This window comes from Lissotriton vulgaris, chromosome 1_1 (assembly GCF_964263255.1).
Source record: "Lissotriton vulgaris chromosome 1_1, aLisVul1.2, whole genome shotgun sequence".
Taxonomy (NCBI): Eukaryota; Metazoa; Chordata; class Amphibia; order Caudata; family Salamandridae; genus Lissotriton; species Lissotriton vulgaris.
The window spans coordinates 681,385,242-681,409,820 of record NC_141685.1 but is presented as its reverse complement, the minus strand read 5'-3'; positions in this window follow the sequence as shown (position 1 = coordinate 681,409,820).

The following is a 24,579-nucleotide window of genomic DNA, read 5'->3' as shown; positions in this document are numbered from 1 at the left end:
GGTACTACGGTCCAAATTATGATGACATTGAGCCACTAAAAGCTGTATTTACCAATCTGTTGGAGTTCTCAGGTCCCGTGAGTATGGCAGGAGATTTTATTGGGTAATGGACTTGAATTAGACAAATCAAATGAAAGCATAGCAATATCTACTCCTAACTCACAGGCGTATTTGAAGACCATGATAAAACAATACGCTCTCTGTGACTTATGGAGGGAAAGATCTGGCTGTCTTCAAGGTGCCTCCTTCCACAACAAGAAATATAGCCACAGGTCCAGAATAGACTATTTTTTTGTAAATCTGAACCTGGGAGAGGATTTTCTGGATATGTGTATAGGACGGCCCATCTTTCAGACCACTCTGCAGTAACACTAACGATCAAACATACCAGTAGGTTATGAAAAGAAATGGACTCTAGATCGTACTATACTTACAGATAGTGAAGTTATATACTCTTTAAAATTAGAGGTTTGAGAATTTCTTAAGATCCATATAGGATGAGCTCCCACAGCGATAGTTTGTGACACACTCAAAGCAGCGATAGTTTGTGACACACTCAAAGCTTATTTTAGAGGTAAAATCACAAGTTTGTGCAATGTCCGGGGATACTGAGATTTTGGGATGAAGTGGGTAAGACCCCTTCATGCATTATGGGGCTGCATGTTAAGGTAAGCATTTTATTGATTATTTTTGGAGTGGCTGAGGGTCTTCCAGGAATTTCCTGAGATTTCCTGTTCTAGTCTATTTAGTTGGCAAGAAGGGAAATCTGTCATAAGTGGGTGGGGGGCACCCCACCTCAACACTCCAAAACTGACTTATTGGGGAAAACATCCAAAAAGAAAAGTTATGGTTTTTACTATCGAATTGGGCTAGGGAGTAGTTGGAGGGGTGGAAATACAAAATGCAAAATGAGCATATACCTTGCCCAATGATTACACCTATATAGCTATCTTGGCTGCTATGGCTTCCCACTCCATGCGGCTGCCATTTTTCGGACAAATTAACACTGGCGTAACAAAGTTAAGTGGGCCCCCCTCAATGTACATAAAGGGCCCCCCACTCTGTCATTAATATGGGGCTCCCAGGCCTGAGCATTATGCTGAGGGGGCCCCCGGCAGCTCGAGGACCCCTCGCAGCGGGGGCTGCGGGGGCCTGTGTTACACCACTGCAAATTGAGAGAGAATGTAGTGCTTGTAATTTGACACAATAGAACACACCTAAACCCTGCACTCCCGAGAGGAGGCAAATGCCCTACTGCACGTTTAAATAACACATGTATAACAGCACTCCCAAAGACGAAGCGATAAAACAAGACCCAGCACTCCCTTAAGGAGAGTCAAGAAAACAAATTCAGGTGCATTTAAAGTGACACACACATGTTTATTAATTCAATATTTTAGGAAGGAAGGCAAAATATCTTGATTAATTCAGACTCCCAAATATCAAGTAACTCAAGCACAAAACCAAAATAAAATGTGGCCTATATACATGTAGCAAAGATGAAAGAAACTTAGAAATGATATACACGAAGTAAGTAACACCTCACCAATTGTTCATGCGACATCCTTGCCAACTCAAGCTGGAGGAGCCCTTCGACAGTCCAGGAGGGAGTTCCATCAGCACTCAAGTTCCTTTTGGCTTACAGCAGTATGTCTACTCTGTAAATGAGCTCCTACCTTCCCATGAAGAGTCTCCGCCTTTAATACCTTTTACTGAACTTGAGGTGAAGGTTCTAGAAACCTCTCCCCCTTTCTTCTGTTGCGAAAAACCGAGCTGACCGTACTGGTCTGTGTCAAGGTCAAGACAGAAGCTGGCCAGGCACCTGTATTTTGGCTCCAATACAGAGCTGTACATTCCGCACATTCCCTGTAAGGTGCCAAGCACGCATCCCACACAACATGTTCCTGTTCACTCTGCTCGGTGAGGAGCAAAAACAAATGAAGAGCGAAAACATGCCATCCCCACTTTGCAGCTTCGTGGGAGCACAGAAAATGGAGTTAATTATGCCAAAAGGAGCCAATGGTCAATATGTCATTCTTAATATCATTACAATCCACCCTTTGACCATTGGCTTTCATATCATATCGGTCTACGATCAATTGCTGTAGGTCAAAGCTTAGATAAGAGAATAGGCACACACTGGATACAACAACATAATGATATCAAGATACATATTGCTAATACTATCATGCCTATAGCAGAGCAACGTTTACCAAAATCCTGCACCCACCCAAATAACCAATCCCACCATCCTTTTTCTACATCCGGCTTGACATCTTTAGCTAACTAGTGTAAAGCTTCAACGTGGGACTGAATTGACTTAGAATGATCTGAATGATTAAACCAACACATTCCCTCGAAGTCTGAACATCTATGGTCATGTTTCAAGAGTAAATATTCAATTGAGGCTCTGTTCTGTAAAATTGCTTTTATTGCCTCCCGCACATCTAATAATAATTCTGCTAAAGCAACTGATGTATGATTAATATGTTTCACCATCAAACATGCTAATTCGCTAACAGCCCTAGACTTATAAATGGTTAGGCCTGGAATTACTACTATTGAAGCAGCTAAACTAATATATTCAGACTTATATAGTAAATGAATTTCAGAATCACAATATTCACTGAGTTGAACAGTTTCTCGTGTATTCCATACATGTGATGATGGATTTGATGAGAACATCACGAGGCCTAATCTAGTAAAGGCACATGGTCCACCTGTGATATTTGCTGGAATGTATGTATATGTAACATTACCACATGAGAATAACCACCCTACAGGCAATGTAACATGCCTGAAATGACTGGCAGCAGACAATACATTATTGCATATCGTATTATTCTGCATATTTTTGCATGTACTTTCATTTCGATTTCTGCATAGAGTTTGTTGTTCCCACGTCTTTTGTGACTCACTTCCTTCAAGTAGTATTTTATCACATTTACCAATGGTGATGGAGTCACAAGTTAGATTGAAACAAATGTCGCCTTCAGAGATATTGAACATTACCACTTGTGTTCGTTTTTTCCAATTATCGTCAGTAGTTTCTGGACAAAATCAACAAAACTCTTATGGTGACAGGTGTGTTCTCACATCATTTTCTTCCACTGCCCCGTCTGCATTTGTAACGTTGAATGACTGCAACATTACATCGACGGGGGCAGGTATAGCTACGAGACATGTGGAAATAATATTCATGTTATGCAAAAGTACAACCTGTTGAGGGCTCTCTGTGCAAGATAGGTACACACGTTGTTAGGTCGAGTCAGCAGTGCTGTTGATTTGCTCATTCGGCTGGCCACTTCGGAGTAAGGGGCTCCCGGTCCCTCCCGGCCCCACTCGAACACGAGCAAACACACTCAAGCGAGCGCAAGCAGAGCACAGACATGCCATTCTGTGATATAAAAGAACAGAGAACAAACAGGTATTATTCATTCTTGCAAGTAACATTTATCAACAGGCACATGTTCCTATTTTTCCTGCCCTGGTTTCATGATTAACAGGACGTTGTCCTTTCCTGTTGCAATAACCTCTGCCTGTTCGGGAGGAATATTTGGAGATTCTACCCACACCTTGGCTCCTGGATTCTTGTCAGTGGAGCCAAATACTCCTTCCCCTCGCACAGTGACAAGGGCTGGGGTAGTCCCCTTCTTGATTATCCCTCCATATACTGCCATGATCACTATTTGAGCGACTCTGTCTCCAGGTTGCATTATCAAATCAGCGTCTCCACTATTCAGTAGGATGACCTTGATTTCACCTTGATAGTCTGCATCAATGACCCCTCTCAGCACTTGAATGCCCTTTACAGCCAATCCAGATCGAGGGGCAAGCAAGCCAAAGTGCTCCGGGGGAATCTGGATTCCCACTCCTGTCTCAATGAGTACTATATCTCTTGGTTTGAGTCTGTAGGTCAAGACCTGCAGCCTCCAGTGTCACCCGGTATGGAGCCAAAGCTTCAGGAGCTGTCACCCAGTACAGAATTGTATTAGTGGCTACATTAGGCCGAATCTGGAGGGCTGGGATTTGCATTCACATCAGGGTTTTTTCTGTATTTGCTAAGGGTCTATTATTCAATATTTGTAATGCTTCATTCAAATGATCTCTCCAATTTTTCAATGACCCATCAGACAACTTTCTTAAATGATCTTTCAACAATCCATTCATGTGCTCAATTAAACCCGCAGCCTGCAGACTGAAATACCCACTCAATGTTGTGTTGTGCACAATAATCCTGCACCAATTTGCCTTTAAAATGAGACTGATTGTCACTTTGAATCTGTAATGGAATTCCATAATACAAAATTAGCAAGTGTAATGGTTTTAAAGTGTTCAACTGAGTAGCACGTTTACATGGTAATACTATCAAATATCCAGAGTATGTGTCTACAACTGTGCATACATATTGACATCCTCAACTAATTGGCGGGGGCCGAATGTAATCAATCTGCCAGATCTGTGCTGGTAATTTTCCTCTGCCTAGCTGACTTCCCACTATCTGTGGGACTGGTCTAAGTTGGGTATGCTGTCAAATAGGACATTATGAGAGCACAGTTTTAATCAGATAAAGGGGAATGTGTATCCCTCTATTCTCTGCCCACCTGCTAGTGATTTTTTCTCCAAAGTGTCCGCACTTCTGATGTGCCTATTTCGCAATCCTAACCAGGTCAGAATCTTGCATTGGCACCTCGGCCTCGGAAATCTTAGCTCTTTCATCTGTGAGGGAATTAAACCAGCGGTCGAGTGAGTCGGTGGAACAGTGAGCATCTACATGATACACAGTAACTGTGCTTTGTGGCAACATTGTCCTGATCTCTTTCCACAGTTCCTTACCCCACCCTTCCTTTGAATATATCATACACGTATGGGCATACCACATGGGAAGCCAAGTGGCTAACCCATTGGCAGCGGACCAAGAGTCAATGTATATATGACATTTTCCTGGTAATTCTTGCTTCAAAGCTTGATACACAGCGCATAGTTCTGTGAACTGGCTACTCTTTCCCTCTCCAGTAGTGGTCAACAATTTCTTGGTCACAGGATTGTATGAAACCACCTTTCAGTGCCTTTTAACCCCTACATACCTGCCTGAACCATCAGTAAACCACACATGCTTCCTGTCCTCTAAGGATAATTCTTCAAATGACCTACCCCACTGCACTTCACAGGAGACTCCTGTTTCTCAGGTACATCATACAACAACTCTGTAGCTCCCATTGGGGATTGTGCCACCTGCTCATGCAACACCACAGTGCCTTTGGGCCCTACTCTGGCCCTATCTTGTATGTACCACTTCCATTTGATTATGCTGGCTTCTTGTGCATGTCCTACTCTGCGTCTTGGGGGAACTCATCACCCATGCATTATAGGAATCTCAGGTCTCAAAATCACATTGTGCCCTAGGGTCAATTGCTCAGTATCCACCAGGGCCCAATAATAGGCAAGCAAAAGTTTTTCAAAGGGAGTGTACCACTCTCCAGCATCTGGCAAATTCTTTGTCCAAACTCCTAAAGGCACCCTTGTTTTCCTTGCTTCTGCCACATAATCCAATTAGCATACAGTCCTTGCAATGTCACATTCAGCTCAACATCCGCCTCCTGCACTGGCCACAAATCCAAAGCACGCTTTATAGCCTCTTTTGTTGATTCAAACGCAATTTGCTGTTGCTCTCCAAATTCAAATGCATTTTTCTTTTGCGTAACTTTGTACAAAGGGGCCAAAATCTGACTCAAGTGAGGGATGTACTCTTTCCAAAAACCAAACAATCCAATGAACCTCTGGCTTCCTTCCTATTTCATGGCACAGAAAATTCTTTGATCTTTTGTTTTACCTGCGGTACCACCTTATTGTGCCCCTAAAGCCATTGAATACCCAAAAACTTCACTTTTGGAGGGTCCATGAACCTTTGCAGGATGTATCTCCTACCCTTTACTCTGCAAATGCTCCACAATCCTGTCCAACTGAATCTGCACTTGCTCTTGTGTCTCTCCCTGTATCATTACATCATCAATGTAATGGCAAAGCTGTACTCCGGGAATAACTAGTACCTCATCTAAATCCTCCGCCACCAGCCGGTGACAAATAGTAGGACTGTGTAAGTACCCCAAAGGTAGAATTGTGAAAGTTAGTTGTCTACCATTCCATTAGAATGCAAATTGCTCTTGGCATTCAGGGGCTATTGGTATAGAAAAGAAAGTATTGGCAAAACCAATAGTCGCATACCAAGTCCCAGGATGCTTCTGTATTTCCTATTTCCTCAATTAAGGTAACAGTATCTGGGACAGCGGCAGTCAAAGGAGGTGTGTGCTTGTTCAATTCGCGATAATTGATTGTCCTGCATAACCTGCCTCACCCTAACGGACCAGCGGACCAGCGGACCAGAGCACTTAGGAGGGTGCTGAGAGAGCCTGCTGTTGCCGCCACGCCTCGCCGGACCCGCTTCGCGGGTCCCGCTTCGCGGCTAACAGCGGCCAGTTCCTACACTGTGAGGGGTTTGTCCTTCTCCGACCGGCAGGGCTGCGAGCTTGGAGCGGTGGACTCCAAGCACCAGGAGTCCCCGCGCACCCGTGTCCACCTGGGCTGCTCTCCCTGCCGGCCCCGCCCCCACCCGGAAGGCTAAAGCGGCGTTCTGCCCTCCAACCTGTGGATTGTCCTGCATAACCTGCCTCACCCTAACGGACCAGCGGACCAGCGGACCAGCGGACCAGAGCACTTAGGAGGGTGCTGAGAGAGCCTGCTGTTGCCGCCACGCCTCGCCGGACCCGCTTCGCGGGTCCCGCTTCGCGGGTCCCGCTTCGCGGCTAACAGCGGGCAGTTCCTACACTGTGAGGGGTTTGTTTTTCTCCGACCGGCAGGGCTGCGAGCTTGGAGCGGTGGACTCCAAGCACCAGGAGTCCCCGCGCGCCCGTGTCCACCTGGGCTGCTCTCCCTGCCGGCCCGCCCCCACCCGGAAGGCTAAAGAAGTGTTCTGCCCTCCAACCTGTGGATTGTCCTGCATAACCTGCCTCACCCTAACGGACCAGCGGACCAGCGGACCAGAGCACTTAGGAGGGTGCTGAGAGAGCCTGCTGTTGCCGCCACGCCTCGCCGGACCCGCTTCGCGGGTCCCGCTTCGCGGCTAACAGCGGCCAGTTCCTACACAGTGAGGGGTTTGTCCTTCTCCGACCGGCAGGGCTGCGAGCTTGGAGCGGTGGACTCCAAGCACCAGAAGTCCCCGCGCACCCGTGTCCACCTGGGCTGCTCTCCCTGCCGGCCCGCCCCCCCAGTGACCAATCACATAGCAATAAAAGTGAAGCATCATCCCCGCTGCGCGGGAGCGCGCGGGAGGGCGCCGGGAGAAGCCCGGGACAAGGGCGGGACCGTTTGTGGCCGTTCGCGACCTGGAGTGACCGGACCGGGCCACCCCTCTAACCTGTGTGAGCCTCTTTCTATCAGGGGCAATGGCCGGTAGAGATAACAGGATTAAATCTTCGTTAACTGGAAGTCTCTCAACCGCAGGAGGTATGGAGAAATTCCTCATAAGGGCCAACAATATCATAGACAAGGAGATAGTCATCCTGGAAAAGCGTCTGTCAACCGAACTCACCTCTCTCAAACGCTCATCCATAGGACCCCTTGCTAACGCCAAAACGCCCAACAGAAATAGCGAACAGTCTGCTATTATGGAGGTAACATCCCGCCAAGAGAAGACCCTGGCACCTTGGCTACCACAATTGACACTGTGGCGGACATTAATTGTGTCACCGAAAGCAATAATGTTTCTCTTTCATCCCACCTTGAAGTGAGCATTATTGAAAATAAGAGTCAAGGGGAGAGAGAGGGCGCAATTAGGAAACAGAAAAGAGTGTATAATAAGAAAGAAACTAAAACGGGAAGGTCTGTAAAATCAGCCAAAGTGCGGGGGAGCCACCCCAGACCACTAACCCCCATGATGTCTCCCCTCCGGGTAGAGAAGTGTCCATGGAATGGGCCGTGGCTTTACTTAAATCAATTATATCTCCATTAGAGGCTAAATTGGATAGGTTAAATTCCAGAATATCCAACGTAGAGAAAACAACTGCCTCTATTCTAGCCACTCTTAGTAACCCCCAACGTCAAAACACCCCTCCTATTATTCCAACTCCCCTGATCTCTGCACCTCCTAACCCGAACCAACCTATTATCCCTTCATTGAATAACTGTTTACCAACTCCCTCCCTACCCAGCAACACAACTGCCGAGAATGTGGCGAGTCATCTACCCAGTCAATCTAACCCATCAGTTCACATGGTTGAGGGAAATCAGGGATCCCCGGTTAAGGTACATAATACTCCTAGACCTAGACGGCCTGATCTTCCACCAGAGGCTAACCGGTTTACAGTCATCCTAGCTGGAGTACCACCACTAGAAAAAGGGGAGACAGAAACTTTCAGTTCCCTGAAAAGCAAGATAATCAAATGGCTTAACTGGAATAGACCCCTCCCGACCCACCTACACAACGAAATTATCATGGTCAGGAGGGTTCCCTGGATAGGTAAGACCCCTAAAAATATCAATGGTGACTGTTTAACCGTTAGCTTCAGAGACCCCCGTACAGTATCCCACATATGTGCAGGCTTCAACAGATCTTTCGATTCCACCATCCAGACCCTCCCAGTTTCCTATTTTTTTCCACCAACTGACAATCACCACCATTCGAGAAGAGGGGACTGGACTGTTGTGGAACGTAGGGGCAGGCAACGAGCATACGATACCAGACCACCTAGACAACCCCAATATGTGCCCCAATTTCATCCCTTTACGGATTATAACCGCTTTGGTTGCCTAGAAGGTTTAGAGGGAGTTGATTGACTACACCCCGTCTCCTCCTCCCCGGAGCTGATTCATGCCCCAGCTAACACTGAAGTTCTACCTACTGTTAAACCACCAACCCAATGCTTGGAAACTGACCCCAACCTGACATCTATTCCACCGATTGTCCCGAAGGCAACTCTTCCTGTAGTTCATGTGATGGTACCTACCCATGTGGGTTATGTAACTCCCCCCATCATAGCTATCACCACTGATCTGGTTCAGGCTCCCACCCCTGTGGGTTATGCCACCCTCCCCACCCCAGTTATCTCCGCTGATTCGGTACAGATTCCCTCCGATGTGGCCCATACTACTTTTCCCACCCCATATATCCTCACCGACACAGTACAGGCTCCTGGGCTAAAGGGATATTCAATGGCGAGTTGGAACATTGCAGGGTGGCGGCAAAAAGTTTCAGCCCTGGGCTGGAGGGAGCACATTAGGGATTTTGACATTCTATGCCTGCAAGAAACGTGGTCAGTGGAAGATATTCATTATGATGGTTTTGTTTCATACAATTGTAATGCTGTAGAATCCGTAATGGGGAGGGCCAAAGGTGGATTACTGATCCTATTATCTGTACACCTCCCTATACATGTAAGGGAAAGTCATTTAGTGGGGTCCCATTCGCAAATACTGGAAATACTGGTCGGCAGGGATAGAAACCTTCTATTGATTAACCACTACAATAACATCTTTGACCCTTCCAGTACCACTGTTGTAGATGAACTAGAAACTGTTATGGACTCAATTCTCTGTAAATCGGCCATATCCTATGATATTGTTTGGGGGGGAGACTTTAACATCAAAACTTGCCCTCTCTCCTATACAACTACATGTGGATACGATGGGGACAATGGGGAGTATTTATTACATTTTCTACACTCTCCCTACGGTACTTCCCTTAACAACTTGATGCTAAAGTTTGATGTGTCCATTCACCAACATGCCCCTGACAACGAGGGTAACTTGGCCCCCACCTTTACGGGGAGAAATACTACCTCTATTATTGATTTTTTGCTCATCTCCAACCGGTTAGTCCCGCATTGTTCGGTCCCACAGATCTTGGACCTCGGTCTGAGCGACCACAATGCACTAACTATGACCATACTCTGCGAGATCTCCAGGAAGGTATTTTCCGGTAGGGTTGTTGATGACATTACCCCATGCAGGCCAAATGGGATATGCATCAAGTGGTGCGGGGAAAAATCTGAGAATCTACACCGTAGTGTTGTGAAAGCTGGCCTAAATACGATACTTGGCTGCCTTGATACTGAAGCCCCACCAGAACATTCCGTAAATAACTTTGAGAAATTGAGTGCCATAATCAAGCAAACCCTTACCACCAAGAAGGTCCAAAATAAACGGGATACACAGGGTTGGTTCAACCAAGCATGCACAAGGGCATTAAAAGCCCTTAAACTTGCCCTCTCCACTACCCCCAGAGATAGGGAAGCAGTTATATCCCTGAGGGCTAACTACAAAAATGAGCTGAAACTCAGGAAACAAGAACTAAGAGAAATAGCCTGGGAAGATCTGAATAAAGCTGCAGCCCTCCGGGACAGCAAGCTGTTTTGGAGTACCATCAACAGCCCATTCCTCCAAAAGGAGGAATTTCCAGTTCTTACCGCCCAAGTAAGCGAAGATGGCTGGGTGTTACACTTCACAGGGATTTTCGATCCAACTGGAGAACCTAATGATAATTCTTATAATAATCTTACCACCCCAGTTGAAACCCCGAGAATCACGATCCACGAGGTGGATATGGCAATAATGAATAGTAAAGGGGGAAAGGCACCGGGCCCAGATGGGGTGCCAATCGATCTATATAAACACGATCTGGCCCTCTGGAGTCCATTATTGACCGTAGCATTTAATGCTGCTATGGATAATAGGGCTCCCTCTACTTGGGGTGAATCCATTATAATTCCAATCTACAAGAAGGGGGATAGAGGAGAGGCTAAGAACTACCGCCCTATCTCCCTTCTGGATTCCTCATTAAAAATTCTGAGCAGGGTGTTGCTAGCTCGTTTGGAAGACTGGGCCATAGATAATCATATTCTTGCCCCATCCCAATACGGCTTTAGAAAGGGCCTTGGTACTATTGAACAATGTATCAATCTGAACCTTTTAATTGGGAAATATACCAAGGCCAAACCTGGATCACTATTTTTGTGTTTTGCGGATCTTTCTAGCGCATTTGATCTGGTTGACCATGCCTTGTTATGGTCAACTTTATTGGGTATGGGAGCCACCCCTGTTATTATTCATTTTTTAGCCACACTTTATTCTAATTTATCGGCCCAAATCCGTTATGGTCCAGCGGGGGAGTGTACACGAAAGATCAAGGTAAGATCTGGTATCCGACAGGGATGTGTTTTGGCCCCGTTGCTTTTCTCGCTCTTCATTAATTCGGTTGAGCAAGATCTAAAGCAAATCCATGCTGATGCCCCCCAAGTAGGAGGCACTCCCATACCGGTATTACTTTATGCCGATGATACTGTTTTACTTTCCAGGACTCCTATAGGCCTCCAAAAATTGATGGATGGGTTTTATGATTTTATACAGAGAAGGAAACTTAAAATCAATAATTCCAAAACCTTTGTTATGGTGTGTGGTAAAAAGCTGAAACTTTTTAAACCCTTTTGCTTTAAGGAAAACCATATCGAGACTGTTACCAATTTCTGTTATCTGGGTGTTACTTTTAATAACAGAGGGTCGTGGGCCCCAGAGGAGATAAATGTTAAAGCTAGAATGGGGAAAGCATCCCTAGGCGTCTTCCGCTTTGCCTCTAAAGTAGGAAGCCGCCGTATTGTAGACATGCTGACTATATACAAGCACAGATGTACATCAATAGCATTGTATGGTTCTGGGGTGTGGGGACACTGCAACGTAAAGGACCTGCAAATTATGGAAAACAAGTTCCTCAAACGGTTGCTCTGCCTTCCATCTTCGGCATCCACTGTTTTAACACACTTGGAACTAGACTTGGATTACCTATCCGACCTAACAGGACTAAGGCCATTGCTGGTATGGAAATCCATTTTTACCAAGACGGAAACTGCCTTTACCAAAGACATTATTAAGGACTGTTTACTTTTGGAAAAAGCTTCAAATATTCCTTGGTTAAAATATATGATTTCTACTGTTAAGGATCTGTTTGATATGGATATATGCAATGACCCCACTTGTTTGAATTCTCTGAGCAAACAGGAACTAAAAAACGATTATCTGAGGGCCAAATCTGATTTACGAAAAAATGCAACCAGAGAATACTCCACCCATATTTTTCATTATTCATTGAAAGAAGATAGACGTGGTATACCCATGTACCTTAATGTTATCCATAGACAGTCTCATCAATTTGTACTCTCAAGACTGAGACTAGGTATAGCACATAACCTGGTTGCCTTCCCCACAATGAAATGTAATCCGGCTACCCCTTGTCCATGTGACGGTTTTACTAAACAAAGCACACCGCACTTTTTACTACTCTGTCCTTTGTTCAAAGCTCAGCGTATTTGTTATCTTAAGCCTATGTTCTTGAAATATTCCATGTATACAACAGGAAATGCCATGAGGCTTTTATTCTCACTCGCGAGCCCAGATATATGTTTTTTTACTGCTACTTTCATTTTGAAATCTATTAGAGCAAGACTTAGTATGGTTTTCCCATAATTTCATGTACAGTAATCCCCACATCATATGCCAAATTTTCCCTGCTCATCAATTTTATTTGTAGTTCCCCTCACCCAGGGGTTGTATTTTTTGAACATATTCACGCATATGCAATGTTTTAAGCTGTATACTTTTATGATGTTTTTTAAACAATCGAATAAAGTTTATAAACTGAAACTGACTGTCATGCGCCAACTATTGTCACTTTTGTGCACAGGCCCCACAGGGTTAGTCCCGGCGGAAGTGATTGGAGTCACCACCCCTGCCTCTATCAAGTCCTGTATGGTTGCACTGAACTCCTCATGTCCTCCTGGAATTCTGTAATGTTTCAAATGAATTACCTTCGTAGCCTGGGGTACCTTCACATGAGGAATCTTCAAGTGACCCACTCTTACGGCACCAACTGAAATGTACCTCTTTAATCCACATTGATAGTACCCATCCTTCAAATATAGAGTCATTCCCTTCAAGATTTCAATTCCAAATATATATATACGGAGAGGGGCACAATCAATACAGTATACTGTCTCTTTGGTATTCTCCATTTTTTCATTTGGACCTTTGTCTGCACTGCTGGTGTATCTTTTCCGCATAAGCCTGTGATTGTGAAATACTGTCTTTAAACTTTTTGGGTTTTCCATATATCAATGTGGCCTCCGCTCTGGTATCTACTAGGGCTCTGGCCCATGCCCTCTGAACATTACGATGTTTCCAATGAATTTCTAAGTCAACATAAGGTCTATTATCTTTGCAAGCCTATCTCTGTACCGGAGCTTGACCTATTTCTTAATCTGCTTTCAATCTGTCACCCCTTCACCAGGTCAAATCCCGGTACAATCTATGATACTCTCTGGGAACTACTCCCACCTCTGGTTCTCACTGAGCCATTCACTTTCTGAATCTCTCCCTTCGTACTCAAATGGGCAGCTCTCTCACCCTCCTTTTCCTCTTCATCCACCTCTGGCTTTCTTCGCATTTTATTTTGTGTATTCACTCTTATGCTTCCTTCCTTTTTGTCCAACCTTTTTGTCCAATACTTCTCCCCCAGACTTTTAGTCTCTTCTCCATCTAACAGCTCTTTTTTCACTCCATCATTCAACAAAGCCAGTCTCTTCTAGACAGCCTGTTATTGTCTGTATGAGTCACAGACCTGGAAGCTCTTTCAGTCTTTATCTAGTCCCCCAGCTCTCCCAACTCACGAACTGCCTTAATAACCTGCGCCAAATTATTACTGGTCTGATTAATTAGCAAAGTCATCATCACCTGTCTGTAAGCAGGGGGAGCCAAACATATTATTTTATTTCGTACTGACACAGTTAAATATCCATCCATCAACTTATGTGCATTATCCAGAAAAATAGCAGTTTTCATCCCTTCCTCCTTCGGTCTCTGTGTATCATCTATAGCATCTCTCAATGTATACCAGGGTTTATCATTCACTGGCCAGTCTGACTCTGTTGGGTATTTCTGGCTGCACCCAACCACTGCCAATTGTAACAGGTTAGTCTGATTATTGCCCCCGTAATTTCTAAACTGCTCCTGCACTGTTGGGTTAGTACTGAGTGTGCAGAATTTCATTGCATCTCCGTGATCCAACATTACCCCAGGCGCCCATATCAAACAACTGCTTCATCCATGTAAGCAGAGATTCTCCAGTTCTTTGTTGGAATCTGGCTAAAATGTAATTAATCTCCTGCTGAGTAAAATCCTTCATAGAGTCTATAGCAAACCCCTGTGTAAAATGTGGACCGCTCTGTATTTTCCTATGACGTAGGCTGCGCCTGAACCAGTTTGCATTCTTCCGACTCACCCTGACTACTGGCTTGATCACACTCTCCTCCAGAGTCTAAAAAAATCTGAAATATCCCAAATATTCCCGTCCCACGTTTCTGAATCTCAGTGGATTCCTACCTTCGCAATAGCTAAATGCACCTTTCTCTTGTTAACCCTTCCCCTCCTTTACTTGTACTTGTATTGTGTGATATGTACTGCAGCCTTTCCTGCCACAGTCTGGTAAGTTTCCAACATATCTTGTAATGAATTATTCTGACAAGTTAACATCGTAGAGGTATTTTTACCTTCAACAAACTGTTTTTCTACTTGTTCATGTTCGTGCTGCAGCTGAACACATTTTTCATGCACTTTAGGATTGATAAAGGGTCAGGATCACAGTCCTATATGGCTGCCAGAGAGAATATGAAAATATGTCTAGATTCCCACACTTTTTGCCATGTATAATCAGCAAATGAAATCCCACACATTCCCTGAATCCCGGGTTTATAGGCCCAAGCCAAAGGCCAAATGCCACGCCTTATGTTAACAAAATCCACTGGGCCTAAATAATGTTAAACGTGCATTTCTGATGTGTTGAACACAGCAAGGTAACTTGAACAACCCTGGAAAGTACTGTAGCCTTTCACATGCACCTTTGCAGACACTCCACACACGCACATACACAAAATCAGCTGGTACAGAATTTTACATCTTGCTTCATTATTTTGAAAGATAGCTTGCTCAAATTAAAACCACAATGTCTTGTGATATTTAGCACATGTCCCAAGTTTCACTCCCACATCTTTTTTAGAGAGATGTTCGTGATCAGATGATTATTTGTTTATATCTTGTGGTCAAAACCTGATCGTTTGTTTATATTCTGTGGTCAACCATGACAGTTTGTTTATATCTTGGGGTCAACCAAAGCCAACCATCGATCAAACCACTTGACAGGTTCTGTGTTCTTGGACATGCGGTTAGCCACCTTAAACCGAAAATGCGTCAGCAAAGATGTCAAAATAGGACCGTGGTTACGTTTTTCCAGGTATATTAGACGCAGCATGTCAAATTTGAAGCCAGAACTTGCTGCTGTGTCCATTACGAGAGTGAGTTCTCCGGCCGGCCGTTTTATCTGATTTGGGGCTGTCAAGCCTACTCTGTCAGGTGATACCCTCCCAAGCTAGATAATATGTTTGCCTTTTTTAAATCTCTGACTATACTCGGTATTTTTGATCCACACCTAATTCCATACATTTAAGGTTTCTTTAAATAACTAGATTCTGTTTGGCAAGTCTCCCTAGTTAGGTGCCTCCTGGCACTGAATTTTTACCAAAATGTGTCTTTTCATTCCTTAAGTAATTTCAATTGTGCTTTTTTAAATACTGGCTCCTCACATTCTGGGTCTCTTTAAAATGCTTAACCTGCATGAATAGTTCTCTTCAGGAAGGCTCGTCTCAAGTTCCCTATTTTTTCATAGAATGTATACTGTGTCTTTCTGAGTCTCCAGCGGATTTAAATGTGATTTTTAATAGATCCACATTTCAGCCTGCCTTATAGTTCTCTTCAGGAAGGCTTGCTTCTAGGCACTAGAATTTTATGATAAATGTACTCTATGGCTTTGGATATCTAGCCGTTTTCAATTATGCCTTTTTAAAAGATATTCATTTCAGCTTGCCTTGCAACATATATCAGCATTTGTCATCCAGCACTTACTCCCAACAGAGTCTTAAATGGCTTTTTTCTTAATAGTATGAAATGATATGTATTTATTGTTTTGCTAAAAATACGCATATATTGGTGCACTTGGTAATTAATAATAAACGTGCCACTTCAACATGAGTTTTCGTCAGCTCATCTCATTGTTCCTTGTTTCTCAGTAAAGTGTTATGCCGGTGGCCTGTGACTCACAGTTGACGTGACAACACCCAAAAGGGGCTCTAGGTTCCACTTTATCAGCTGGCGACCACCAAAATTCATCGTACCTCCATTCTGCGGTGGATCTGGTGCACATCTATGAGCTGCCTTGAGGGTCCCACCTCCGCCTATTGCAGACCTCTGGTAAGACAAGGAATTTTTTGTTTTTCCATTGAATTTCCTTGGTCTCTGCTACATGGGTGTGTGGCGGACCCTTTTGGGCTGGCTCTGGGTGAGCGACTGACCCCCTGCGGCACTATCTCTGGTCCCGATTGAAACCCTCTATCTTTGTGTGGTCACAAGTTGGCCCTTTCTTGTCGGATGCCACTGTCAGCTTCTAGTGTATATATCGGTTATGCATTACAGCCGCTTTTCCTGTGCATCTTGTGGCTTCAGGTGCTGTGGTTTTCCTGTTTGCCCTGCCAGTTTCAGTCCGGAAGGGATGGTTTTAGGTTCGAATGGTTCTAGCTTTATGTTCTGGGTTTGAATGGTTCTAGCTTTATGTTCCCCCAAGTAGTTCAAGTGTGCGCACAGTGTCAGAGTTCAATTCTCTGAGGGTTCTACATTTATATTTCCCCAGCACTTCAGGTCTGTGCACGGGGTCGAAGTTCAATTCTCCGACTGTTCTACATTTATGTTCCCCCAAGAACTTCAGGTCTGTGCACGGGGTCGGAGTTCAATTCCCCAACGGTTCTACATTTTTGTCTATGTCTCCAGTGCTCGTGTCTCCTGTTGTACATAGATTATGGCTTGACAATTACATTTGCATAATTGTTTTTCCAGTGCCTTCAGTATCGGTTTTACATTTGCATAGTGCACTTCTCCCTTGCACTTCTTCGCCTCTGTAATTATTCATCTTCATATTCCTTGCTGCCTATTCTTCTCTCTCTCGCCGTTCTTTTGTCACCTTCTGCCACCTGCTTCCTGTCTGTGCCTTCCACAAAGAGGCCTGCCCCCACCCCTTCTTCCATGAGGGCTGCCTTCACGTCCTTCACTCTTTTTCTTTATTTTCCTCACAATATATCATTGCAAGGCTTGGGTGTCATTCTCTATTTTTCAGTTCCACCTCTCATTCACCATTTCCTATGGCCTTTCTCAGCTCGTCCTGCGCTGGCACAGAAAGAGGAAGTCACTTGTGCTATTTGCAGAACATATCCTTCCACTATGGCTCATTTCCTGCCCTGGTGCGCTCTCCCTCTCTCTTCCACGGACCTTGCTGGCCTGCTCCCTCGCGCACCCTCCCTTTCCTGACCCATTCGTTCCTCCACTTTGCCTTTTTTTTCTCTCCTTCCCCCTTCCACCTTTCTCCTATTTTTGCGCTACCTCTCTCTCTCCACGCTCTCTTTGCCTTTGCCCTGCCTCTTTTTTTCCGACACTTTTGCCTTCTGCCTACCTATTCTTTTAAGTCTTCATTGTGCCTCACAGCGTCTCTTGCGTTAGTGAGATTTCATATCTACGTCTTCTTTTTTCATTCAGGATGCATCCTTTTTATCTGATCAGTATTTATTGTTCCATCACAATTTCTTGTTGATTATTGATTGTTTTTGTTTCCTCTTTTCTGTTCGTTTGCCTTGTTCTATGTGAACTGTGTGCTTTGAAATTGCCTCCTTGTACTTTTGGATAACATCAGCGTCTCTCTCCCCAGTGCTCCCCGTGCCCTGCCCCACCTCCCGTCCTTGCTCACTGTTCCCACAGTTGTCTGGGTTGCATGCTTACTAGTCTTTCTCCATTTGTTTATTGCAGCCCTGCTAGGTAGCTAAGTTTACCCTTCTTATGACCAACTGACTGCCCTTGCCTCGCATTTACACCCACCACGTCCACTTTTTAGTCTATCATTTGCTTGTGCAATTGATTGCCAAAAGGGGGGAACTGGTATTTCTCCTCCCCCTTGTCTCCCTCTTTGCACCCCCTACACCAGTTATGCTCTACCCCCCTTATATCCGTGATGTCCAACACCCCCAATGCATTATCAATTGCACCATCCAATTTGTTCACAGCATTCCTCACGTTGTCCATAATACCACTAGTAGCAAATTCCCTCACCTTGATGATGGACTCCGCAATATACTAACCGGCGCTTGGGCAATTTTGGGGGTCACTTTCACTCCCAACACCCAGCTTCGCATCTCTACACTTTCCTTGACCGACATATACGACGCCCTACCAGATATTTCTCTCACCCGCCATCTCCAAACACTACTCGCTCTCACCTGCTGTACACAGAAGACGCCTCTAATTCCTCCACCCTATCTGTCCCCCCTCTCTCCCCCGTGAATACCTAAGTTACCCTTACCATCCTGCCAGCACACCCATCTTTATCACTGGTGAGGATTCCTCAGTGGACTCCATACAGTCAGTTGTTTCATCTGAAGCAGGTTCCATCCCACCTCTGGAAGGTGAAAGTCCTGACTCCCCTACACCCTCTGGTTCTGACTCCTATTCTTTCCACTCACAGTCTGAGAACAATACAACACCTCTCTTAAGAGCATTGTTGTCAGACTACTTGCAAGACCCTGCAAGCCCTGCATCCCTGCCTGACCTTGAGAGCCCACCCCACTGTTCCAACTTCATATAAAGGAATGAATGGTAATCCCTATGACAATATCACCATATTCCTGATCAACGATAACGTTGTGGGCATTTCGGACGGACGCCCATCTTGCTTCATTCACGTGACGCCTCTCACCAGCACGGTCCTTCTCACAATACTTTAAGCACTTAATATTGACTATAGCTACACCAGACAGATCACTCTATCTATCGCACCAGCATTTTCATGGCCCCTTGAGCCAGCTCCCAACACCTTGAAACACAAACGCAAATATTATACCCCCATACATTTGCACAACCCATTTGCCACAAGCCTAATGCAAGCGCTCCAGGCAGTGTTCGACAAAAGAATTATAGGAGTTTCATCGCTCAAAACACCGGAGTGGATCCACATATATATCCGTCTATTATCCCCAGGCTTAGAAATACCCACCACATTCACTTCTTCTTGGCCCCGAAACCCCATGCAGAGTAAGATTATCCTTGCCCTTGCCCGTTATAATCTGGAATTTCCTTGATTTTCAGCTACAGGGATATATCGGGGACCTGACGAATTGGATTTAAGGCTAATACTTATGCACATTGTTTTTTGTGAATTAGGAGACAAACTTATAAAAGATCGATTCCCCAACTTTCCCGACGTCTAGGGTAGAAATACATAGGTAGGACGCACCCACCCCTCCGTGCAAGCGAATACTACCCCTCCTCACCAATATACGGTATTACAATACATTAATACCCCTATGAATAGGATATTAAGTTCTACTGTGTATAAAACAACAACTGGGTTCTATATATATTTTTTCCTACGACTTGAAGGTTGGAAAGACCCGGTAATTTTGACAAGCTTTTGGCCTAGGGACCCACACCAGTCTAAAATAGCTGATGCCTGTTTTGGTGGCCAGCTTCTCTTCCCCGGGTGCACCCCTTCAGAAAACATCGAATTACAAAACGACATATATGACCGTGTCCTTTTGGGTGTAGCAGACAAACTCGTACTTGATCTTTAGGAAAGCATAGACAACACCACCCCCCCATTAAAGGATTTATCTTGCGTTCACACAAATATCTCATTATGGCAACACCTCTCCAACATGTTCTGAAAACATTCAGTGGACAGGAACAACGCATACTTAAACATTGTAGGGAGCTTCATAAGCTGACTAAAAACATGAGTTATCCATGGCCCTTAGAGGGAAGCTTTGATAAAAAGATCCTAGAGCATGCCACCACCTTCCTCGACACCAAATATTCCGGCACCAAGTTACAAAAAAGGAAGGCCACCTTAGATCTCTGGTGCATCTTTAAAGACAACACGCAGGAGCACACTGCTACTATGGCCACTGCTCCTTCGGCCCCTCCACAATATCAGGCCAGTGGCATGTACCCCTCACTTTCCAACTGAAGAACCGGACCTACACTGTACCACTAATAATATGACAGCTGCAGGATACAACAAACTCCCTGATGATTTATTTGCCCCTCTTCACCCACTGCTGAATGCAGTTCATCTTTACCTGCACCACCTGGCACCATTAGTGGCCCGACGATGCCTGTCACATCGCCACCCTCTGTCCTCACCCTGCCTGCCCCACCTGTCACTAGTGGTAGTCCAACACTGCACGCCACAGTGCCAGGACTGCCTGGGCAAATAAACGCACAGTTTACGTTACAACTCACTCACACTTCCATTCCTGACCCACCCGCTGAGGAAGAAAATGAAAGCCCAGACAATGAGTCCCTCTCATCAAACAATTCACGCACGCCATCTCATCACTCATCCACCTCATCTCACCATTCATTCTGCCAGCACCCTGATCTCAACAGCCTCCATAATAACAAGAACTCACCACTCCGGGAGCGGGAGGCCGCCCCCCAAGACCAGCCACCAGTATTCGGCACAAACTCAAACGACCAATTGCTCACATTTTTGATCATCCAAACGCAGCATATGGACAGGGAACAGCAGGCCTCCCAGCGACCATCCATTATGAAAAATAGAGAACGAGCGCAGACTTTAACAAAAGGCTCGAGTGCAGTCCGACTGAAGACACCAGTACAGACATATTCGGCAGACCAATGTCACCCAACCCCGATACTGATTCTCTAATTCCCTCAATTCGACGCATGTCACTAAAAATAGAACAAATAAATCAAAGAATAACTGAAACGCTTAAAAATGCCGCCCCTGAGCAATCAAACATGCAAGTCTCAATAAGCACCCCACAGCTTCACACAGTACAGGCAGTTCCTTTTAGGAATACTGAAGGGAATGAAGAAAGGGGCCATAATGCACAACTGGCAGCTCGTACCCTGTCCACACCCATACTGAGCACAGATCCCTTTCGGGATGTGGGCGGGAATGAAGGACTGTGCCACAGCGCCCCCAAACACATACAACTACCATGGCAACACAGGTTCGCTTCACACAACCAGAGCCACCACCACGAAACACTGCACCTGCGGTATATCCGTTTGGCCCACCATCCACCACAGCCATGGTAGACTCCCCCAGCCAGTCACGTGCCACAAACACGACAAACCCATTCTACCAACAACAGCAGGAATTCCGAAACACAGGGGATACGGGCAGGAGAAGGAGGAATAGGACAACCGAGTTAGAAAGCCTCAGGATATTGGGAGCACACGGGCGTCCAGACGGCATGATATATGATGTCTCTGGTACTGCTTCCACCTGAGCCAGGATGGGTAACGGTATGTTCCTCAGCAGACCATGTGCACTGTGAAACAATGGTCTCACACCCAACGAGATAGTGATACTAGGCGAAGGTTCTAATTATGCTGTTAACCCCTTTACAGATGATTTAGCAGGTTGGACAGAGTCCTTGGCCCCGCAGATGATCCCATGGCCAAGAGAAGGGTCCTTGGAGCCACAAAATATGGCAACTGCAGTAGAATGCATCTTGCAGGGGGCAGGAGATGAGGATTGGGATTATGCCTATATGAGGGGCAGTCTAATGATTTGGCAGAAATTTGCCAGGCAACATGACTTCACAAGGCCAAAAGATCTGGACGCTGGAAGAGCACAGCAGATGCCGCTCTTATATAAAAAAGCCAGTGAACCCCCAGTTTACAACTGCTGGTCTTACGTGGAGAAAGAACACATTGAGAAAAGCCTCCCACCCCTGGCGGGGGTGCTAGCAAATGGATAGTGGCCCTAGAAAAAAATACTACAGGCACCAACATAGGGATCGGCGATATGAAAAGTTTGCTCATCTCCCTCATGGGAGGGGAAGCAGAAGACATTTTCAAAAGTGTCAGTAGAGGGCTAATAACTATGAACGACTCCAAATGTGATGGAGACCACTTTGATAATAAGGTCAGCAGAAAATTCCCGGATGTCCCCGATATTGGGTCTATTATGTCACTGACAATGCAAACGAATGAGGACCCGATTAACTTTATTTCCAGGATGAAATAAAAATGGCATCAGGAGCTAGGGGACTCATGGAATGCGACTGGAGGGAATAGCAGGCTTTTTTACCACATGGTCAAGAGAGGGCTACCAGAAGAAGTATAGGAGAAATTAGATGGGGTAGTAGCCATGGAGGCAAAACCATGGCCTGAGATCCAAGATCACATCATACATTTCTGAAAAAAGAAAATAGAACAGGAAAAGAGTAGGCAGTTAGCTATAGAGAATGCAGCTGCAAAATTGGTGCAACGGAAACTTAATAAGAAAAAAGACGCCCTCGACACCGTCATGTTGGCGGCACCAGTCAGTCAGATGAGGGCCGTCACCACATTCCCTCCGAATGCACTAAACGCACTAACAGCTACTACACAGCCAGCCTCCCAGCAGGCGCAGGCACAGCCGACCATACAATATGCACAGGCACAGCCCCAACAGCAAACACAGCCAGCAGTACAATACGTGCAGACCCCACCCCAGGAGCCTGTGCAGTATGTACAGACTCAACCCCATCCTACCGTGCAGTATGTGCAACAACAGCCCCCAGTACAATATGTAGCACTGCAACATGCCTACGGTAATGACCAACTTCAGTACTACAACAATGACAGAAACAATACTAACAGAAACACAGGCATGCAGGGAAGAGGTAATGGAATGGAACAGCAAAGGGTCCCACTGCAGCCAGGGTTTTTATTGTCACAAGATATGCCATATCCAGAGAGAATGTCGTACTAGGCTCCGAGACCAAGGCCAACAAACTATGGGTCCCACCCAACAAGCACCACCGCAATTACAACAACAACAACAAAGGTACAATCAGCAACCCCAGATACTGTACGCCTTTACCCAACCAGCCCTTCAGCAAAACATGCAGCAAGTACAGATTGCCCAAACTCCACAGTCGCCCCAACAGATGCAAGCCCCGATCCAACAGCAGCAGCAGACACCCACCTCACCTGGACCACACTTAAGCCAGTCCCCCCTAGACCCACTGTAAGGAAGGCTAGAATTTGGGCTCAGCTACCAGTTGATTCCTGCTCTAGCAGACTCGTAATTGACCAGCCCTCCTATAATGAGGACCCATGTGTGGCCAATCAGGAATATGAAGACTGGATTGCACAATCCCTCAAGGCCACCCTACCCCTATGTAAAATCACATTGAAACGCTCTCAAAAAACCACCTCCTGGTATTCAGAGGCCCTTAGGGAAAAGAAACGCCACTGCAGGAAATTAGAAAGACGGTGGCGTTTAGGTTACTCACTGGAGAAAAAAGCCCAATATATAGAGGCAATTAAAACCTAAAAAGCTGAGGTCAAATCTGCCCAATCAGTGTACTTCTCTGATAAAATCATACGAGCTAAGTCCAAGCCGAAGGAAATCTTTCAAATAGTGAAAAATCTCACTAAACTTCCCTCTCCTAGCATGCATTTGGACAAAACTACAGCCCACTGCAATGACTTGGCAGAATTTTTCCACCAGAAAGTTAATAAAATCTATTCATCTTTCCCCTCCATAGCACCAGATCCCACAGCTCAGGGTCAGACAAACCTGGGGGATATTCCATATCAATCCTTGATAACTATGGATAACTTTCCACCACTAGACCCTGATTCTTTGCATTCTATAGCCCGCAAGGTAAAATCTGGGTCTCCACGTGTTCCAGCACCCCCAGAAGACACGTTGTTGGCATCTCAGCTCGTTCTACCGACCATCATGAACCTCCTGAACACCTCCATCATCTCCTGTACCGTTCCTCCTGCTTGGAAGTGGGCCATGGTTCATGCTCTGCTAAAAAAAAACAATCTGGACCCCAGTGACTTCAGTAGCTACCGGCCGATCTCCCTGCTCCCCTGGGTGAGCAAAATTCTCGAGAGGTACATCAATTTCCATCTGGTGGATTTTCTCGAGAATAACCAGCTGTTAGATGCCACCCAGACGGGCTTTAGACCTTACATGGGACAGAGACTGCCTTGTTGGCAGTCACTGAGGAAACCAGAAAGATCCTGGATCAAGGTGGATTAGTGGCAGTGATCCTCCTTGACCTAAGCGCGGCATTCGACACGGTCAGCCGTGACACCTTGCTGAGCCGTCTTTCGAATGCCGGAATAGTTGGTGGAGCATGGCTATGGCTCAAATCTTTTTTGAGCGACAGGTCCTTCCAAGTTTTTGATGGAGACACAGTATCCACGAGCAGGCCACTGAGGTGTAGAGTCCCGCAGGGCTCCTCCCTAAGCCCCGCGCTTTTTAACATCTACATGAGACCAATGGCTGAGGTTGTCCATTCGTTTGGTATTCAAATCATCTTTTACGTGGATGACACTCAGCTAGTGGTCTCCTTGGCTCAGGAGGCTGGTTTGTCATCCTCAGGTGGGCTGATAAAATGCCTAGAGGAGGTA